We start from the raw sequence: 22450 nt of genomic DNA on the forward strand, positions 1-22450 counted from the left end.
CCACACTTTGAGGGCTGGCTCAGTGAATGCAGGCTCCCATCCATGTGGGGCAGCATGGGGAACTATCCCTTTATATATGGTATCTGTATACAACAGCTAATTGAACTACTGAAGGGTTCTTTCCTGACTCTGGTATAACAGCTGGAGCAATTGTTTAGAAAGGCGGGCCATGTGTATGTTTCTGAAATGTAGAGAGAGGTGCCAGAGTCAATAAAACCTGCTGCCCATCCCTATGGGGGAAATCCTGTGTCAGTTTTGCACATTTGTTACATGGGTGTGAGGTGGGTGGAAATTAGGGGGGATTTGTTGTTACACAAGCATCCTCATGGAGAAGAGGTTTGCCAAGTTCCAGCAGAGGCCAAGGTGACCAGGAAACAGACTTCGGGAGTGACGTAGAGGAAACTTGGTGGAGTTGCTTAATTAGATCACTCAGCAAAGAGCAGCAGAATGAATGGCAAAGGCAGTTGGCAGAAATCTTTTTGGTCCTTTTGCTCCCTACCCAGCATGCATTAGTCAGGAGTTAGTGGGTTTTGCCTTTTACATTTTTCCTGACAAGCTAATTAAATTGTAACGAATAGGTTTACATTTGCTTAGCCTGTGCTAGGAAATGTCTATTTCCTTTCTTTTTCCTCTAAGCTCTTGGCAGCTGAGGACTTGAAGGGGTTTCCTTTGCTGCCATTGTGTGTGTAGGCTGTCAATTTTACATTTTCAGTGATCACCACAGGTTGCTGCATCCAGGCTAAGAGTGGCAGTAAAACCTGATACCCTGTACTTCAGACTAGACTATGGGACATAGATCTGTCCTGTCTGGGAGTGGGGGGGAGGGGAAGCCTCTGTGATGTCCCTGCCAAATCTCTGAGCTGGAGGGAACACATCACTCTTGGAGAGGGAGCACTCCCTTTTGCTTTGCTGCCTGGCTTGGAGTGCGGACTAGAGGTGGGGTAAAAATAAAGTTTTTGCAACCATTATGTTAGTTGAAATTTTGGTGAACAATAATACTGGCATTTCAAATGTCATGTAGTGCCTCTGGAGCTGATCCAACATTCCGGAATTTTCTCCAAATGCGTCGTGAATTTCTTAATTTTGAGTGTTCACCTATGAGTTTTTTCAAAAGTTTGAAACATTTTCATTAGTAAAATCAAGTACATCACCTACTCCTGGTCTGTTTGGACAGGCTAGTTCCTTCTCAATCTCTTCTGGCACTTGCATCTTATAAAACAAAATCAATCAAGCAGCTGAAATTAATGGAGGAATATACTTTTGCAACTGCCAGTTCAGGGTACTAATACCTGTTCTGTAGGCATGTGTCGTTTTTGTACAGAGCAATGGCAGGCTTTTCATACTTGAGCTGTATCTGGGATCCTGTGATGACACTAAGATTATATCTAGGCTATAAGTTTTGACTGGCTATAGCTATGTAGGTCAGTGATGTGATTCCATTCTGATGGCAGTCATTGTGCCAACAACTCCCTTCCCCAGTGTAATTGCAGTTATATCTGCAAAACTGCACTTTTACCAGTATAGCTTGTTTCACTTGTGGAGTGCTGCGTCCATGTTGTTAGTGCTTTGCTGGTATAAAATACCCGTATTCATTAAACTGCTTCTAGTAGAAACAGTCTGATATTGATCTTGCTTGTAACTTTCACCCTCCCTGCTCCCGAAAAGGATGCGGAACCACGTGCTCTCAGATTTAAGGTTATATGTAGAACATGTTGTAAAAAAGTTGACTAATGTAAGTATGTCCTTCTAGAAATTGAGACTTTAAACTGATTCTTTGAATTGCATGCAAAATGTTCCTTTTGTGCGCGGTGGAGCAGGAAATCTGCATTCCTTTATCTTGTTAAGAATAGCATCTCCTTCACAAGCAATGGGAGATGTTGAACAAGAATGATTATGGGCAACAAGTGCTTGGGTTTGGGAAATGATCTGAGAGGTGAGACGCTTTTTTGCTTTTGGAATTTCACAGGAAGCAGATGTACTGTGCCAGAAAGTGCTATTTTTATATACTGCTCTTTCAGGGTAGACTTGTACTCCAAGCAAAAGAGGGAATTTCCCTTCTGCTCTTTACGTTTCCCGTTACAATCTTTCCCTTCCCCCACTTTTTTCCCCTTTGATTTTGGGTTAAATCTGTCTTAAATAGCCCTATTGCCATGGAAACCAATAGTAGCTATGTTACAAGAATCAGAACACCAAAGTTACCCCTGACTGTTTCATATCTGGTTTATTTTAGTTAAAGCATGTAGGAAGATGGACTGTGTCTAATGACTGGATCCTTGCAGTGCAGTCTCATAGCTGTGTCTTCAGCTTTTGTCAACACTACAGAGAAAATAATAAGTGTGATTTGCATGACATGCATACACCAAGTAATCTATGAGCTCATCGGGGGTGGGGGGAGGGGGTAAACTGTAAAAATGGGATTCTTCTGAATTTTACTTTGAATGAGGTGGCTTTAGTCAAATATTCATCTATTCTTCTTTCTTGAATATGACAGGCTAGTGGCCATTACATCTCATTCAGTTGCCATTGTTACCAAAGTCTGTCTCTTTTTATAGCCTTGGAATAGTCTAGTTGGTTCTTTCCTGCACCTTCACCTTTTTGTTCTTTCAAATGTGGAAACCACAGCAAGAAACAGTATTCAGGTGTTGATCACACCATATGAAGTCATGTGTGAACTGTGGCATTCTAGTCTTAAATTCACTGAAGGAACAGAAAAAGCAAATTAATCTTCTTGTTTTTCACCCTTTCTTTTTGCCTCCTCCCCTGTTTTGAGGGGAAAGGTGGAGCACTGCATAGAGGGGACAAACCACAGGGTAGAAGGTAGCTTTAAGATGCTTTTTTGCCATTGAGATTCTGGGCTGCTTCGTGGGCTGAAAAGCTTCCGAGGAGTAGCCGAGTTAGTCTGTAACTGGAATAACTTACAAAACAAAGAATAGTCTAGCAGCACCTTAAAGACTAACAAAACATGTAGATGGTATCATAAGCTTTCGTGGGCACAACCCACTTCTTCAGATGACGTGGGTGGTACCCATGAAAGCTCATGATACCAGCTCCATGTTTTGTTGGCTGAAGCAGCCAAACACATTGTTAGTTTTAAAAACAGTTTTTGAAACCCCAAAATGTTAGTGTTTGAGATTTCCACTAAAAATGGTAACGTTTCTGTGAAAAAAGAAGACAAACATCACTCTTTTGTCTTTACAATTTTTTCAACAGTGCTTTTTATTCTCCAAGCAGCTCTATATGGGATATTTACTCCAGAAGAGTCAGTTCCATCAGGCTATAATCAGTGTTACACTGTTCAAGAGGCTGGAAAGCATATCGTTCACGATGTGAATGGAAGATCTTTTCAAAGGCATGGTGAGGAAAAGGCTTATTTAAACTAGTCCATTGCTAAGTGACCACATGTACCTGTCATACGCAGCCCATCAAACAGAGGTGATTGTTCCCCCTCCCAACAGATTTGGTTTTGGCAACAATCTGCTGCATCCTAAAATTGCCTCTTCAAAACTCCCTGCAACACATGGCAATGCTGGGGAGAGATGGATGATAGAGATATTTCATGTCAAACCCATTGCTGAGTGTGTTCAAAAGGATTGCCAGCTGCAGAGCTTTGAAGTGTCCTGAGCTTTTTAGCCAAGCGTTACAATGGTCCGTGCTAAGGGGGCTTCAAAGTCAAATTGCGCAATGAAATCTGTAACAGTTGCTAAGGGGCTTAAATTGAAGTGATGGGCCATTTGAAATGTTTGTTTCCCTTTTTTTTTTTTTTTATGGATCTGTTGCCTCCATGGCAACACTGAAATCAAAGCCTGACTGAGGGGTAGCACCTTGCCAGATTTTCCCCATTGGTGTTAACTGAAGCAAGAGATCATGGCCTTGATGAATTAAGAGCAGCCTATCTGAGGGATAAAGAATACTAATAGATTTAATGCATGAACTAGAGCTGCCAAATCCCCATTACCATAGATATGAAGTAAGCATCAGTTCACAAACACAGCAAGCACTTCAACCTTAGCTAGATAATGTGCTTTGCTTGGAGGAAAGGCAAGAGAAGCAGATCTGCTTACCAAGAAAATCAGAGGCTGCAAGTTACACGTCTTTAAAATTATCCAGTTTTTGTGACTGCAGGAAATGCACGTATCACAATTATACTCACCATGGCACATACTGGGGAGATTGCAAGGCTCAGCTATTAGCCATGAGGGGTTGAGATGAAAAGGCAAAATACCTAATAGGCATGGATAGTAGCACCACTTATTAAGGTTATTTGACACTTCTCATTATAAGGTCATGTGTTCACTTTGTTTATAATTTTACCAAATGAGGGCAGGAATTTTCCATGCCAAACTTTTTTCTCAGGCTGGAGATTTTTGAAAACTTCTGACACAGTGGATATTAATTTCTCATAACAAGGTTGGGACAATACCCTTTACCCATGTTAAAATTCTGGTGAACCTTTTTGACCAAAACCCCCAGTCTTGACTCTTCTTCCATCGGGCAGCCCTCTGTTCCAAATCGAGCTGAACAAATGCCCTGCGCTGTCTTGGTGAGTGCCATGGAGCTGGTGATCTGTCTCTGGGCGCTTCTTTGATCTGACCATATGCTGTCTGCCCTTCTTCAATCCAATGAGGTTCATTCAGACTTTCATCCTCCATGGTCCCCATGGTCTCATCAGACTTCTCCAGGTTAGAGTACTGAGGGTATGAGTCAAAATGATCTGGGTCGGAGTCTGCTAACTCACTACAGAAAGGGTAGGCAAAGGGGCCTCCACGGACTGGATAAGGCCTACCAAGTGGGTGGATCGAGCTCACAGATGCCCTGCCATTCCCCCGCCCACAGGTCAATCATGGCCTGGGGGCGGGAGGAGCACACGAAGTGTCTCGCTCCCTGATGCTGCGCACCCCTTGCAGGGCAGGGAGCGAGAGACTGTGCACTCCTCCCACCCACAGGCCCTTATTGGCCTGGGGTAGGGGAGTGCGTTAAGTCTCTTCCAGCCCTGCAAGGGAGCAGGTGTCTAAAAGGAACTTCCAGCTGTTCATAGCAGCTAGTAGTTCTCTCTAGGCAGGAAGGGAGGGCAGGAGCAAAGATGTCACGTGCTCTCCCATACCAGGCCAATCGGAGTCTGTGGGAGGGGGAGCATGGAAGTGTCCTGGCCCTGCCCCTTCTGCTAGAGGCTCCACCCCTTTTGGGGTGGCCCAGGGCCACTTCAAAAATTAGTAAAGTGCCCCCAGTCTAAAATTATTGCCCATCCCTGCAGTACAGTGTTGCCCTAGCTCCCCTTCATTGTACTATCCACCCCCTGTGTCCCAGGTATCCCCTGTGTATGTCATCTCCCTATTAGTTTTCTTTCCCCATTGCAGCCTGGTCTACCTAAAGAGCTGCCATTAAGTTCCTTCCCTGCCCTTGCCTCCAATGGGAAGTTTCCCTCAAGTCCTGGATTGGTTCCCTCCATTTCTACTTCCCTGCCTGCTGATTAATTTACCCCAAAGATAGGTAGAAACATGCATAATTTGGTTATGGTGTATCATCCATTCCCCTCCTCCTGTTTCTGGCTGCATGACATAGACAGGCAAGTTCTCTTGTCTTCTGATCAAGATGTAGGGTATTGGTTACCATCTGTCCTTCAGTTTCTGTCTCTCTCTTTTCCCTGGCTACTAGCACCCTGTCTCCAAGAGTCAGAAGCTTCAGAGTATAGCCAAGTTAGTCTGTACAGGATAAACTTAATGTAGATGGTATCACAAGTTTTCATGGGCATCTGAAGAAGTGGGCTGTGCCCACGAAAGCTCATGATATCATCTGCAAGTTTTGTTAGTCTATAAAGTGCTACCAGACCATTTGTTGGTTTTTTTTGCTTTGGACACAGGGTTCCCAAAATATTCATGAGTGTTCGGTTGAACCACTCTGTAGTCCCATTCCCCTACAGGTGATAGAGCGTGGTTCTGCTTTTGAGTTCTCCAACAGTTTCCAAAGCTGGAGCAGGAGGTTGCTTTCAAAATTTCTTCCCTGGTCCATATGTATCCTTTCAGGGAAAAAACAGTGGCAGATGAACTGTTTCCACATCATCTTGGTCACAGTAGATACCCACTAGTCATGAGTACGGCATGAGTGACTAGTAGCTTAGGAAGGGGAAGGCACAGCCTTCCCAAACTGCCAGGTATAGTTCCACCCACACTCCACCCTCAGAATGCCTGCTGTCCCTGTGCTCCAGGGCCAGAGAAGTTGGAGCTGCGCACCCTCCTCCATCTCTGGTGCTCTGAGGCCAGGCACCCTCCTCCCTCCATGATACTCAGGGGGCTGAGGAGGCTGGAGCCACATGCCTTCCTACCTCCCCGGTGCTCTGGGCCGAGGAGATGGGGGTGCATGTGTAACCCACACACCTAGTGTGGTTACTGAGTACTGCAAGTGGCACCTAGACCACTGCAACAGTTAAGATCAAGAAACCTCTACAACATAGGCTGGGAGCCAGCTGGCTTTTAGCTCAGTGGGTAGAGGCTCCTAGAGTCAACTCCCGAGGTCCCAGGTTCAAATCCACCTTGGTGGTGGTTACACATGCTCTCACCCTCTCTCCTCCCCGTGGTGGAGAGCCAGGGCCTCAGCAGAAGAGGCAGGACTGTAGGTGGGATTGGGGGTCTGCTCACCCATGGAATGGAGTGTGCCTGAGCATAGCAACTGAAATCGTCAGTGACTATAAGGACATTTTGGATGCCACCCAGGATGGTACCAGGGTGAGAGAGTCTATGCTTACTAGCTCCAGGGGCCTAATGGTATGGATTGAGGTAAGCGGATCTCTGCTTTCAGAGATGCCTCTCTTCCTTAGGCAGCACCTTTTGCAGGAGGGGCACCACTTCTGGATGGTGGACTGCATGCCTGGCCAATAAGAGCCAAGTACAGATGAGAAATACACTGTACAGTCAGTGCCTGTGTATCCCATGTCTGTGTGCAGAGCTTTGAACTTTCCTCTCACTTCGATTGAGTCAGTAATGTCCTCACGGGTTTTTCTTCTTTCTGCCTCTCTGGAGCACAGGGTGTCCATTGCCTGGGTAAGTAGGTCTTTACTCAAGAGATTTCCTGCAGCCTCTTCAATTGTTCCTGAGGCAGACCTGGGATTAATTCTATGCCTGGCCAATGGAATGTCTCATCTCTGTCTGTTGTCATCCCTTGGCATTCACCCTGCATTGCTACGAAGGACACATTGCATCCAGCATTCAGAATGGTAGTCACCTCCTCCCTGGCTATCTCAAACAGGCCATCACTCAGTATTGGCATTACTTCTCCCAAGCTGGTACTTCCTGTTGAAGTTGAACTCTGCCAGCTTTGCCAACAAGCTTTAACTGGTTGCATCCAATTTAGCAGTAGTAGTAACATAGGTCAGTGTATTGTTGTCAGTTAGCATTGAGCATTGATGATTTAGAAGATGGTCTCAAACGTTATCTACAGCCACTCATTTCAACACAAAACCTCTAGCTTATGGGTAGGAATTTTTTTCTAAGGGAGTTTTTCTAAAGGAGCTGCAGCATAAGCTCTTTTCCTGATGGAACCTGTACAGTTCCTAGCCCTTTGCGTAGATGCATCTGTCTGAAGCACGAATGGTAAGCTGTAATCAGCATAACCCAGTATTGGTGCAGTAGTCAGCTTTGTCTTCAGCTCCCTGAAAGCCTGATTATATTCCTCCATCCAAACAAAACTGGGTATCTTTGGGAGGGGGGGGGGCCTCCAATTTCTCCTTCTGGTCTAGGTCTCCCCTGCAGTTACTCTGAATAATGGGGCTGCCAATTTGGAATAGTCCTTGATGTATCCCCTGTAGTAGCCAGTGAATCCAAGAAATTGTAACCCTTCTTTCTTAGAATCATAGAACACTAGAACCAGAAGGGACCTCGAGAGATCAAGTCTAGTCCCCTTTCTGGCAGGACACAGCACCATTTAGATCATCTCTGATCTTCTGAGAAGGGATCCTGTAATCCCTCACCTGCTGTATATCATCTGGATCTGTTGCAATGCCTTGGGCAGACACTATGTTCCCAAGATATCCTACCTCTGTTAATAGCAAGCTACACTTCCTGGGTTTCAGTTTGAGCCTGTGTTGACAGTCTATCAAACGTCATTTCCAGGTACTGCAGATGCTCCTCAAAAGTATGGGGGAACACTATGCCATCACCAAGGTAAATCAATACTGCTGAGAAGTATAAATCCCCCAAGACATGCATCGTCTGCCTTTGGAAAGTAGCTGGGGCATTCTGTACATCAACAGGCAACTGATTACATTCAAACAGGACCTCCTGGTATTGTCCTGTAGGTATCCTTTGATAGGGTTGTCTCACAGGAATAATATGCGTTGTGTATCTCATACTTGACTGTGGAAGTACAGCCCAAGTTGAGATTATTTTTAGAGAATACATCTGCATTCCACTTCAGCATTTCTTCCAACATCTTCAGTTGAGCTGGGTCCTGTACAGCTATGAGACTCAGGTCTACTTCTGGCACAGCAGCATTGAACTCTGCCTCTTCCCTCAGTTTTTGCCCTGGGGAGTATTTTAAGTTGCTGCTCACTCTAGCCATGCGGGAGACAATCCTGGCTCCCAGGATATGATATCTACCAGCATAGGATGCAACTTTCCCAAGATAGGATGAATTCCCTAGAAATCCTCTGTGATGGTTGTGACCTGTGACCCTGAATAAATTAGAGCCTTGCACAGGATACCATTCACTTCCACAGCTTCCTCGTTCAAGGGCCCCACAAGGCCAGAATATCAGTTTGTGGCTGGTAGAGTACACTGGGAAATTATGCACAAGGGATTATGCACAGTAGCTCTGTGCACAGCAGCTCTGTGCTCTTCCCTTGCCTTCTACCATCAGGCTTTAGCAGCTGAAAGAAGAGGGATGCTGGCCTTGCCCTGGCCTCATGAAGTGAGGCTGAGAGACCATGGCTGCTGTCACCCCAATGTGGCCTTCTTGTCCACAATGGTGTTATGTGAAATGGCCTCTGGCACCATGGATACTAACAGCAGGGACACTTCGACCACTTCCTCGTCTAGGATGTTGGGGTGCTGTCCTCACTACTATGCCTTGCTGTAGTGCCTGTGCCCCCAGTTGTCCCATTCTCACATGGCTCTGTTTCTGGAGGAGAGTCAGTTCTTGGACTAGCCACGTGAGGCCCTTCACTGCCTCCAGCATCACACGATCTGGGCACTGCTGGGTGGAGGCACTTCAGGAGCAGCCTGCAGAGCACCGTCTGACAAGGCAGCCTGTTGCAGGCTGTTTATCCTCTGGGCTGGACCATCCATTCTATCCTCTTCCTCTCCCAGGCCAACTGATTCAGTTCTCCTTGGAACTGTCACAATGCTATGTAGTGAGGCCACACAGGTCAATTTATAATCCCGATCAGGGAAAAGTTGCTCCCCTCGGAGCTTCTCCTCTTCTACCTGCAGTAAGGCCTCTAACTCAATGGCACAGGATGAGGCTCTCTCTCAAGGCATTGGCATCTCTCATAAGTCTGTTATGGGGTCCCGTGATAAATGACAGTCACTGTATTCTGCTCTAAGCTACTCCTGAGATGGCAGATTAAGGTTACAAGCCCTCCACCCCCCTTAGGTATCTGATGAGGGTGGGACATTTCAAAGGCTCAGGAATGTCAGTGGCTGCCAGTAGGTACTGTACATCTTTTATCCAGTCCTCAGTGTCTACCCTGCAATCTTCACCTCCACTGAACACAGGAGCCCCATGGATTTGTGCAGGGAAATATGGCACTGCCATGCTCCTCCCTAAGAGTCCCACCTCTACAACATCTTCACTCTGACCAGCAGGAGTCTCCTGGCCACAACACTGACATCACAGATACCAAACTAGTGTTGTGCCAACCCCTCTGGGCTCCAAACTGTGGTTCCATGCAGTCCTGTTCTCTTGTCTGGCAGCTTCCCAACTGGGTGCAAGAAAAATCAAACTTCCTCTATCTGAATCACAGCATCTGTAGCTAAAAAAATGTACCACCTCCTGTTCACTAGCCCTGTTTGAGGTTATTCCACTGAGAGGAAGCCTTGTGCCTTTTTTACACAACCTTGGAAGACTAGGCCTGAGGCTCTTGTGTGTGCTCTGAATTGTTTGTCAGTGTGTGTTCACCTCAGATCAGACCCACTCAAACCACCAGGAACAGGCTGATGCCACAAGGGGTACCTTCTTCAAATTGCAGTGGGAGTGGAGGGCATTTGTACTTGCAAGGAATTGATCCAGGATGGAGATAAGACCTTGTGCCTGGCTCCTGAGGCTATTGTTAAGAGTCTTTAAGGAAAGATAAGTCTTTGTGCTGAACAGGTGCTTTATTGGTGCAGCAAGGACACACACAGACATGCGCGCACACACACACATCAGAATATTTCTGGGTACCCAGCTGTGTGGTGTTTGATAACAGCACTTTACATCTGCCGATGGTGCAATGCTTCACAAAGGTGGATAAACCTCACTCTCCCTCCTTTTGCAGATGAGGCAACCCAGGCAGGGAGCTGCAAAAGTGTTGCCCAATGTCCTACACCGAGTCAGAGGTAAACACAGGATTTGATACTCTGACTCCCAATCCAATGCTCTGTTTTCTGAGGCATGCTGCTTCCTATACCTTTTTTGGTCACTATTTTAGCACAGTGTTCACAACTTTTTAAAATGAAGTCTGGCTACCAGAATCAGGTCCTCAGTCTCATTAATGCTTTTCCTATGTTCAAATTCCCCCTGTTCCCGCTTCTAGTATATGCTCTACAAAATGGCTAGCTGGCTTGCATGCATTCAGAGGACAGCTCCACTTTGGAATGCTCCTCTCTGCTGTATCCTTTCTGGTAACCCAGCAGTCAAAGGCTTCCCTCTGAAGGCCCTGTGGCCATCACACACACCCTGCATTTTCTGAACAGACAGTTCTGCATTCCATGCTATGATAGGCTTAAATGTCACCATACGGGTAATTTCCTTCCCCTTATTTGATAAGGCACGTTTCCACCACAGGCCCCACATGGGGAAAACATTTCTTTTAATACATGTAAAAGTAAAAGTGATGTAAAATACAGAATGGATGCATGCATAGCATATGGAATATTAACATTTATTTATTATATAAGCTAAGATTTTTAAAATATACATTGTCAGGCATACATATCCTTCTCTCATCCCAACTATGGGATTTGCGTAGGATATTGATATATCATGCTCTTGCACTTATTTTGGTCCACAAGGCATTTTGAACACACTAGAATTTCTGCTTCTACTTCCAAGCTTGTCTTTTGCATGATGAAAATGTGAACAAGGCAGATGATCTTCTGAAAGGTCATCTTGAGCACAGATTGCAAATATATCATTTACATATATAGAGTGCAGTCCAACTGGACACATGATTCACATTGGTTTTTTATTTCTATTTTTCTACAAAATCTGGGGAGAACAAAGACACAAAGCAAAAAAAGAAAGTATGGGAATGGAATGAAGGGGGAAAAGAAAGGAAGAGAAAGGGGAGGCAGAGGGCAAAGTGCAATGATTTCTTGGTTTGCATCTATTAGTCATTAATCAAAGATTTCTAAAAGGTCTAAGCAAATCTCAAACTTTTTTTCTGATGTCTCTTTCTCTGGAATGTTGCCTGTTCTTTAGCTGCTAAATTAGCCACCTCACAGTGCCAAGCTTCTATGCCTGGAGGCAGTTTGCTCTTCCACTTCAGCAGTATGAGCTGTTTGGCTATATGCACTGCTCTGTACTAGAGTATCAAGCTTCGAGTAAGTGAGTTTCCAAGCTGATGGATAGCACAGTTCTGGGAAGTAATTTTTCAGGGAGGTACCCATTATCATATTAACTCTTCCGTATACTTCTAGCCAAAAGGATTATCTCCTAAGACAGTCCTAAAACATGTGAGCAAAGATGGCTCCAGAGGACCTAGATCTCAGCAGTATTCTGTGCATGTATAGACTTAAAAACATATCAAAATAAAATTACAGCTCTTTTGCATAGGAATAACACACTATCCTTTAAAAGCTCATGATATACTAAATTCATGACATGGAATGTGTAGGCTAACACTGAAAGGAAAATACCATATAGGCTGCCTATCTGTTGTTGGGTAAAGTATGACACAGAACCTGTTTGGATGGTATTGGATATGATGGTGATGGAAAGGCATGAGAAATAAACATGACTTGCACATATATGAGATGGATATGTAGCAGTGTAAACATGTGGTTCAAGCACATTCCTTTTTTGGAATGTGGTCATCTGGTATGAAAAACTCTGCAAATGGGTTTGTTTTTATTGTGTACAGCTGTCCTATTGGCACAGTGTGTACAATAGTTCTGCAAGGATTTCTGATGAGCCTGTGATTGCTGCCGCCTGGGTGGCATGAGATCTGTTGTGGATGTGTTTCTGGGAACTCCCAGGCACCTGTCTGTTCTCTAGGTCTGTCTTTAATTGGATCCTATGAGGACTATATTACTATTTTCACCATGCTAATTAAATAGGGAACAAAACTTTCAACAGAAGTTGGGAACAAATTCTACTCCCTGCCCCTTCCTAGCACAACAGTCCTAACGTACAATGAAACTCAATGCATATCTACTGTGGGAGAGAGCAGAGATGGAAAGATGTAGAAAGTTTTAGGGAGCAGATCAGCACCCCACGCACTATGCAGCTGAGGGGGCACCATCCATGCTATAATAGAGCAGTGTTTTGGGGTGGGGTGGACGGGGCTGGTGGCTTCTACTTTAGCTAGTGGATCCACTAATTATATAGATTGACCAACCAAACTCTACCCTTGTGGGCCGGGAGAGTAATGTTGCAGAAGAGACTCTGGCTGCTAAATGAGGTCACGGAGCAGCTTTGCTCTTCTCTAACTTTCAAAGACAGATTCAGTTGATCGCACTCCTCATCTCCAGCTGCCACTGAATGTCTGTCTCTGGCCCGCCTTCTTAGGCTTGCATGAGAGGGATAGAACCTAGTAGCATTCTAATTAGTAATAAGGAATATCAGAACCTTCTGGGTCAGCACTAGGGATGTAATACTGTAGACCATTAACCGATAAGCAAAACCTTATAGGTTAATGCTATAGACTACACGCATTTACCTTCTCTCCCCCACCAGTACATTTTTTAGCAGGCTGGCCAGCATCCTGGCTCAGTTCTGGCTCATGCCGGGTCCGGGACCTACCCCCACTGTAGCTCTGCATTTAAAGTGTATTAGGAGCCGAGCAGGCAGGCAGCCAGGCTCAGTTCTGGTTCGTGTTTGCTCTGGGAGCACAGACCACCCCCACCAGACAGGGGTTGCTGCCACCCCACGCTGCTGCCTCTTTATTAGAGGCACCAGCACAAGGCAACAAGCAGCCAATCCATAAGAGGAGCTGGTTTTTAAACTGGCTCCCCTTGTGGATTATTTCCTGCCTGGCACCCCATGATGCTGCTGGCCCTGCCCCCGGGGACTACAGAATAGTTGACTAACTGATAAGAATTCATGCGATTACTTGACTAGTCAGTTAACAGATATCTAGCATCCCTAGTAGGCACCTAGTGCATGCTCAAAGTCACAGGAGAGGTGATCACGAAAGACCCAGTTCTTCTCCATTTTTCCTTTGTAACACACACATTGCATGCACTGTGTCTTTCCCTTCAGAACCACAGTAGACCCTGTATCCTACCGTCTTCTCTGCATGGAGAGGAATTACTGGATCCTTGGCACTAGCATACATGGACTACTGAAGATTTCACCTGAACTGTCTGAGAGAGGTAAGCATCACGCTACAGATTAAGGTGCATTATTTTCTCATTTGAAACTTGGTCTGGTGGCCAGTCTGGGTGTGTCTAGACTACAGGGTTTTGTCAACAAAAGTGGACTTTGGTCGACGAAACTATACCTGCATCTACAGTACCACCAAGTTCTGTCGACATAACATCAACAGAACTCGGCAGTTTTGTCGACGGTGGTTAACCTCATTCTACGAGGAAAAACGCCTTTTGTTGACAGAGTTCTGTCGCCAGAAGGCGTTATTGCATCTACACTGTCCTTTGCGTCTACACTCTCATGTTGACAAAGTGGCTTGCTTTGTCGACAGAACTGGATGCAGTCTAGATGCTCTTTGTCAAAAGAAGCTTTGTCAACAGTATCTGTTGACAAAGCCTCCGTCGACAAAAGTTTGTAGTCTAGACATACCCTCTGACTCTATACTGGGGCTGCTATGTGCTATCACTGCTATTATGTAAGGCATGGGGAACCTAACACCTGCGGGCTTGATCCAGCTCCCAGCTTGCCTGGTCTGCCCCCCACCCTCCAGCATTGGAGAGCCCACACACTCCCCCACAGCACTCCCCATGGAGCTGTCATGTCCTCCACTGTGTGGGGGAGGAGCGCTGTGCCTCGTGGGCTGGAATCAGGTAAGCCAGAGCTAGATCTGACCACGGGCTCTGTCCGGCGGGCGGAAGAAGTGGCTCCACACAGTGCTGCTCTCCCTCCCCCTGGCTGGCACAGTAAAGTGCTGCCTGGAGGCTTTCCTCCCACAAAATGTACTAGCCCAAGTCCTCCTAAGCTGTGAGGTGCGAGGGTTTCTGCTTCTCAATTGGGGGCTATCTAAGTGAGGTGGGGATTTTTTGTCTTCTCATGCAGACCCCAACTGATTTGTCTGTAGCTCAGTGGTCCTTGACTTTAAAAAGGCTCCCCAAACCTGGATTGTAAGCTCTCTTTTTGCAAAACACACGGGAAGCTTCCATAACTCTGAGATCTCTGCAAGCCTAATGAAGGCCCCTCAACAGCTGAAACTTTGCTCAGAAATGGAGAATGGGAGGTTATGAGACCACCACTCACATCACATGGTGACTTGCAGCTAGATGGCATAATTTCCCAAAATGGAAGGTGCTGGCCATTTCTATGAAACCTTGGTTATAACTTAAAACTGCCCTCCCCTGTGGGAATAGTCCTAAAACACAGCTGCCTCATTTGGCACAGTCACTGGACTATAAACATTCAGCTTGCATCAGCAGGGGCCATTCAGGCACAGCTATCCCAGTGGTACCAATCACAATGTTACCTAAAAAGGCAGCGGGGCAGGAGAAACGAATTGAACATGCAATTTTACTGGCTGCACTGGTAGTTCTGTCGGAAGAAGCAGTGTAAGTCCAGGCCAGTAGCAGTACTGTGCTGGCAAGCTTGCGATGTGGTGTGGTGGTAGATATATTAATGGGACATGGGCGTCCGGTATGCTAGGTGGGGGAAGGCTCTGCCTTCCCAAACCACCAGGCATGGCCTCACCCACACTCTGCTCCCAGAATGCCTGTAGTAGGCGTTTTGGGGACAGAGTGTTGCTGCCCACAGCACCTGCCCTCCCACTGCCTAGGCCGGGGAAGCTGAGGACACATGCCACCTGCTCTCCCTGTGCTCCAGGAGCTGGGGAGGCTCAGGCTGCACAGCTTCCTCCTTCCCTAGTGCTCTGGGGGGCTGGGGAAGCTCAGGCCGGTTCAGGCCGTGTAGCTTCCTCCCCCTTCCCCCCCCTCCCCCCCAGTGCTCCAGGAGACTGGGGAGGCTAGGGCTGGCTCAGGCCATGCAGTCTTCTCCCTCCCCAGTGCTCTGGGAAAGCTAGGGGGTGTGCACTGTTCCCCTCCCCGTGGGGGTGGTACATGTATGCTTAGTACAATGCCCTGCCTCCTCCCATCCTGATGATGGGGGTGGGGCCTCAGCAGAGGGAGTGGAGCTGTAGGTGGGATTGGGGGCCTGCCTCCCCTAGTCCCAGCTGCCCCGACTGCCCATGCAATGTGATAATTCCTGGACAGAGGGTTGAGGGTGCCTTGTGCTAGGTGCTGTGTGTGCATCCACTGAAAGTAGTCTCTTTAAGCTGACCAGTCCAAATACTTTTTCCAAAACTGGATTTTTAAAGAAGTTTCTGAATTTAAGACAATCCTTATAAAACACTTAAGGATTTTTTTGCTTCTCAATTGATATTTATAGGGGTCTTTTTCAACAAGGGAGAAACTGAGTGAGTACATAAAGTCAGAGAACAGTGAAGTGGACAGTGTGCTGCCAAATGTGCAACTCAGAAAATAGAGGGGGGAAATGCTACCTTCAAGCTGTGTACTACAATGTTAAGAGCCTTATTGTCATATGCCAACATTAGAGCAAAATGTATCATTCTGTCTTTCCATCTTAACCTCAGTTGTTCCTTTCTCATTTCCAAGACACTAATCTCTATTTAGAATGAAAAAGACCCACACTTGAATTCTAGTTAGTGTCTCTCCTTATGCAGTTTTTATATATAATAGGAGTGAGGCTGTTCATGCAGGATTCAATGTCAACTTCATTCCATGCTGAACAATTTATTCTGATAGCTGCAAATCTTGCACAGTAGAACAAACTAGGTGTTCAATTGTGGGTGTTCCTCCCTGACTGCAGATTAGTAGCACTGCTGATTGGTGGTTACACTTCCTCTACAAACAGAAACTGGGAAATCATCCAACACGTCCCATTTTCCTCAGAGGAAGCTAGTCATAGAAACAGGAAGGCTGTGTCAATAAAAAGTTATAGCTAAGCATTTCATGATTGTTTTCAGACCATAAATATTATGCAGTGACCATATAAATGTATATTTCAAACAATTGACTTGTTGACATTCTCTAGAAGGGGAAAAAAAAGCAAGTTTATTGACCTTTCAGCAAAGCCCACTGTAAAACTATGAGAAATGACAGGTCTGTATCATTTTATCCTTCATTACCACTGCTGTGTATTCACTCGGGCAAAAATTCCACTTGGGATGTAAGGTATCTGGCTTCTGTTAAATAATGTGCAGCATACACTTGAGCACCAGAATCCCACTAAATTTCTGGACACAGTTGGCCTATATAGCTCATAAACATTTGATGGTTGTCACTCCGGGAATGGCCAGTTGTTCTTCAGGTAGTTCTCATGTTGTGAAGTTTATCACAAGCAGTTTTGCTTCCACTCACTATTTAAACAGTTAAATTCCTTACACTTTTTTTGTTTTTGTTTATTTTTTTAATTTTAGGCTGTCAGTTTGACTTTGAGAAGTGGCTTCTATCTGTATTATTGAGGGAGCAAATGAACTGAGGAGCACATGATGTCATCCGCACATTTAATTACCCGGCTATGCAGGAATATCAAGTGGTTAGAGTGTGGACATGGCATTTGGCATCAGATGCTTGTTCCATCAAAACTAAATGTATGTGCACTTGCAAACTTGTGGGTACAAAATGGGAGTCTGGATATAGGCCCGTCACAACCAGCACCATTGTGAGCAGAGTTTGCAATCATATTTTTCAGTTGAATGCAAAAACTGCACAGGTATTCCCCTGGCAAACTGCCATGATTCTGGAAAATTGCTCTTCGGAGTAATTGCATCTGTGTGTGTGTGTGCTGAGGGTGGGGTTAATCCAGTTGTCTAAATTTTTAAGGTCCTTGTGCTGAAGAAGCAATTTAGCAAACATTAGCTAATCAAATACGTGACCAGAAGCCTGCGTCCTATGACATTATTATTCAAGGCACCAGAGAAACAGCACAGTATGAGAAAATGAAAATAGTCAATTTAAAAAAAATTGTAAGCAAGCTTTTTATTAATTAGTCATTCAGAAATGTTCCCACTCTAAGCCATAACACACATCCAGTCCTTTCTCAGCCCTCACCTGCTGTTCTGGTGAATGTACAAAGAAATCAAACATGATTTTATATGGAAGGGCCTTAGATACTGCATTGATGGACAGCAGTAGAAAACTCTAAAATAGGATAGATTTTAAAATGTTTCACATCATAAATCTGTGATCTTTATTAAAGGTTAATTTTCCATATGTGGCTGATTCTGACAGAACATCCCTTAAAAAATCTTTTGCTGAAAATTAGTGGTTGAAGTGTAAATGGGGGCAGAACAGGGTTAAGGCAATATTCCCTCACAGCATCAGAACAGTCAACATTAATAGGCCACCATGTAGCATGCTGCTGCAGTTTAGCTTCCGGACTGTGTCTGATGTTTAGCTGTTGTTTTAAAAAGCATACTATGTTCCAATGCTCAGAGCTCTCAATCATCCAAGGTCTAAATGTGGAAGTCTGAGATCACTATTTGTTAATCCCATTCTGCAGTTAATCTAATTTTTACAATAGAACTTGATGGTTGCTCCATTTCCAAACCCATAAACTAGGACTTTGAAAATCCGTGTTAATTTTGCTATTTTACCCTCTCAGACATGGACTAAATGTCCTAAAATCATGGGTCAGTGGAGAAAAGACATCTTTTCTCATCTCTCCATTCATGCTAGAGGAAAAAATGAATGATTAGCTCTAGTCTAAGGCTGTGTCTAGACTGCCGAGAAAAGTTTCTGCTTTTTTTTTCCCTGAAAGAGGCTTTTCCGAAATTTGGCTGTCTACATGGGTCCAAATTTCAGAAAAAACTCCTCTTTCAGAACCTCCCTTATTCCTCTCGCTCGGAGGAATACAGGGATGCTGAAAGAATATGTCTGGTTTTTCTGAAACTGTTCCGAAAAAGCTCTGCAGTCTAGAGATAGTCTAACAGCGGAACAGAGAAATGGTGTGTGTTGGCTAGTACTTCAGATATATACAAGGTATCATTATGCTTTCGAATGAGGAGTTAGGAAACACCATTCTGTTTTGTGTTAAGCTCTAAAAAGGTGAGGCAGCCTCCCTAGTGGTAAAATCATCTTCTCTTTGAGACTAACAGATTTATTGAAGCACAAGCTTTTGTGGGGAAAGACCAACTTCGTCAGATGCATGTCATGGAAATTCCAGAGGCAGGTATAAATATGCAGGCACATGAAAAGAAAGGAGTACCAATCAAGAGGAAGGCCAAAGATAATGAGGTCAGTTCAGTCAGGGAGGATGTGTCCCACTTCTAGCAGCTGGTGTGAAGGTGTGAGGAGAGGAGAAACTGCTTTTGTTGTTGGCTAGGCATTCAGTTTTTGTTTAATCCTACATTGATAGTGTCAATTTGCACTGACATTATCCTCCCTGACTGAACTGACCTCATTATCTCTGGCCTTCCTCTTGATTGCTATTCCTTTCTTTTCATGTGCCTGTACATTTATACCTGCCTCTGGAATTTCCACAACATGCCTCTGACAAAGTGGGTCTTTCCCCACAAAAGCTTATGCTCCAATAAATCTGTTAGTCCATAAGGCGCCACAGGACTTCTTGTAGATTCAGATTAATACAGCTACCCCTCTGATTCTTCTCTTTGAGTGGCTTCTGACATTACTACATTTTACATATTAAGCAATATTGTTCCCAAACTCAGGGGCTTTTGCTTTAATAGGAAAAACCCCCACAGTTATCCCAGGATTGGCCATCAAGAGCCATGACATCCTCCTCTTTTTGCAGCTATAGGTCTCTCCTGCCTGCCAAAGCAACCCAAGGACATAAAAAGAAAACCTGCTTCATTAAGGGTGGGCCCTGGTTTGCATTTCAAAATTTTGTATTGTATTCATTTGTTTCTGCCACTCTTGTCTCAAGATGACTGTTCTTAATTTAATAAAACAAAAGTAGGTTTACTCATGGGCTCACAAACTTATTTCCTAGATCTAGTAATATAGGGTAAAACTAGCAAATTGGAAAAGACTGTTCCCTTGGGGGCAGAGGATCTGGGATTTCTGGGAGTAGCTAATGACAGGAGCTAGATGTCACAGGGGAATGATGCAAAGAGGCTAGAGTGCACCTATTGACTTGTTAATCTGCCAGACAAAGGAGAGTTCTTTAGTAGCTCATCATCATCATCATTGCCCTTCATGCCCACTGGCCTATAGGGCAGCAACAAAGGTCCTTCACTTCTGTCTGTCTCTGACAAGCCTCTACAAGTCACTGTAAGTGACTCTGGAAGGCCATCACACACAGTTGAGAAGGAATTCTTTGTTGCTGCTTCCATAATAAACGCTTTTTCTGGGTCAGGGTTGTTAGTCCTGAGCCAAACCCCAAATCCTGGAGGATCAGTGTGCATGCTTAGTCTGACTCCTCCTTTCTGGCTTCGTTGAACTTACCAGGAGCACTAAGCTCCCACGGACGTATCTCCTGGGATCATAAGAACACGCAAGCTGCCTTGTCCCGACAAGGCGCATGCACAAAGGGCAGTTAGTAGCTCGTAGGCTGGCGCATTGGGGAATGGACGCCCAGCTACATGGGCAAAGCTACCTCTCACTAGAGGCTGGGGTAACAAGGTGTCTCAATCCTGGTACCCAGAGAATCAGCATGCATTCTAAGGCTGATGCTAATGGCAGGGGCAGCCGTCCACAAGGTCTGAGTTTCAGGCAGTGCCTTTTTTCCTTTTGAGGAGCCACAGTCTGAGCGTTAACTCTCCCTAAACCCCATGAAGTCAATGGAGGTTTTGCTGTTGTCTTCAGCAGGCCCAAGGCTCTACCCATGGTAAGAGGAACAAGGTCTGAAATCAGTTAACGGTATAAACCCATGTAAGTTAATGTTCAAACTTTAGAGGTGCAGAAAGCCACAAATTTCTATTTTTATAGAACTTGGCCTAATCTAAATTTTTTTCAGATTTTTTTTTGTAACATAAACAGGAGTAAGTAGAAAATGTTACTAAACCTGTTAATATAAAATCTTACAGTAAGCTTCTCCAATAGAGGAATATATGATTTTCTCATATTCGTGGAGTAATTAATCTACAATGCTGTGACTTTTTTTATACAATAATTCCTCATTTAACGTGTGCCCGCTTAACACATTTTTGCAATAGCACAATTTTTTTTTAGGGAAGGTTTTTTGAATTACACAACTGTTCCCGGAATAACACAATTTCGGCATACTCCCAGCCGTTCCCCACTGACTCCCCCTCGCCACTGTCCTCCGCCCCCGCTTGTAGGCTGGCAGCTGGGTTTCCCCAGATGGCCCATCTCTGCAAGCTGCGCTGGGCTTCCCTCCCTCCCTCCCTGCAAAGTGGCAGAGGATTCGCTGCTCGCCGTGCCATTTCCGGCAACAATCCCTCGCATGACGTAGAGCAGGTCCCGGCTGACCCGTCACAGGGGCATACTCCCAACCCAATCCTCCTCCCCTCTCCTCACCTTCCCTTCCCCAGGGCCAAACACCTCTCCTCCCTGCTGTAACCCAGTCTCCTTTCTCCCCCAACCTTATGTCCCGGTCCCAACAGACACCACTGCTTGAAATGCAACCCCCACCTTTTCCATTATTTTCAATGGGAAAATTGACCCCGCTTAACACGTTTTCACTTAACAGGATCATTTTCTGAAACATATCTATAATGTTAAATGAGGAATTACTGTATTCACATTTTAAATACACTTCATGTACAGAAGTTTGTCTGAACTATTTCCTGCGATCATTCTTATGATTCTTTTTAAAAAATTAAGTATTTGAACAAACAAATGCAAAATTACTTATGACAGAAATCAAGCGAGCTGATGCTACTTTAAAAAAGCAAGCAGTATTTATTGCTTAGAAAGCAAGTTACTAGGAGGTGAGAAGGACCTTTTGGTGATGTGTGGTTTTTTAAATACTAGATTTGTTGTATAGCTTGAGAAAGCAAATTATCAATCTTAATCACTCCTGCTTTGAATAACATTTGCCAGTATTTTGACAAGTTATAATTTCTGCTAATCACAGCTCTTGAGACAGAAGAATAAATATTGATTGATAACAAGGAGGTAACCAAATGCATTATAAACGACTCTAACGCCAATGACTTTCTTCCCTAATAATCTCCAGGCAGCAGATACAAATCAAAGAGCACAACAAACTAGGCATTTTTTTGTGGAAAATCTTTCAAACAGGTTCAAGTAGGATGACACAGACAGGTCAATTAATTTAATGTCCAGAACCTGGATTCAAAGTCTAGGCTAGAATTTGATCAAACTTCAGAGAAACACTTCTGCAATTGCCAAACCAACACAAACAAACACAAAAAGCTCCACCCTCCTGATTTAACATTGTCCAAGATGTTGGATTTCTGGGCAAGGAGGGAGATCAGACAACCTAATTTAATAAATCCCACATCTTGAGCACTGAGTCTTTTGGTATCTAAGCGCCAGGGTCTGATCTCAGTTATGAATGGCTTAAAGTATGGTTTGACAGAATTTCCAGATGGCCTCATCTGTAGCTTTCACATTCGCCAGGCTAATTGACTTACCCAGCAAACTAAACAGGATATCTGAGCCACTTCTTGAGCATGCCAACGGCTCGTTACCAGATTACCTACAGAGAGGCCTGACTGTCATTCTGCTTTGCTGGGATCTGGAAACTGTAAACCCATGTCCTGTAAATGACAGGGTGTATCCTGGGAAAACACTGAAGATGCATAAAGGTTTATGTAAAGTACTACGTGCAGTAGCCACCCTGCCCGTATTGTGCAGTTTTCAATGAGCCTTAGCAGGCTTGAATTCCTTTGAGTAAAGGAGTCACGATAGGATCCTGCATACCTGGCCAACATACCAGTGAAGATCTGCTTGGCATTCAGTCAGCCAACATGTTGGGGACTAAGTGGATTTCC

The 22450-nt window shown here is 44.8% G+C and overlaps 1 long non-coding RNA gene across 1 annotated transcript in view; it reads left to right on the forward strand.

Moving 5' to 3' along the window:
* LOC149524188 (uncharacterized) overlaps positions 1 to 13726 on the forward strand; it is an 80937-nt gene extending 67211 nt beyond the window's left edge. Inside the window, exon 3 of the long non-coding RNA XR_016349806.1 lies at positions 13612 to 13726. This is a non-coding gene — a long non-coding RNA (uncharacterized LOC149524188). The remainder of the gene's footprint in view (positions 1 to 13611) is intronic.
* Positions 13727 to 22450: the final 8724 nt, after the last annotated feature.

Source organism: Pelodiscus sinensis, chromosome 6 (assembly GCF_052426305.1).
Source record: "Pelodiscus sinensis isolate ZL-2025 chromosome 6, ASM5242630v1, whole genome shotgun sequence".
Classification (NCBI taxonomy): Eukaryota; Metazoa; Chordata; order Testudines; family Trionychidae; genus Pelodiscus; species Pelodiscus sinensis.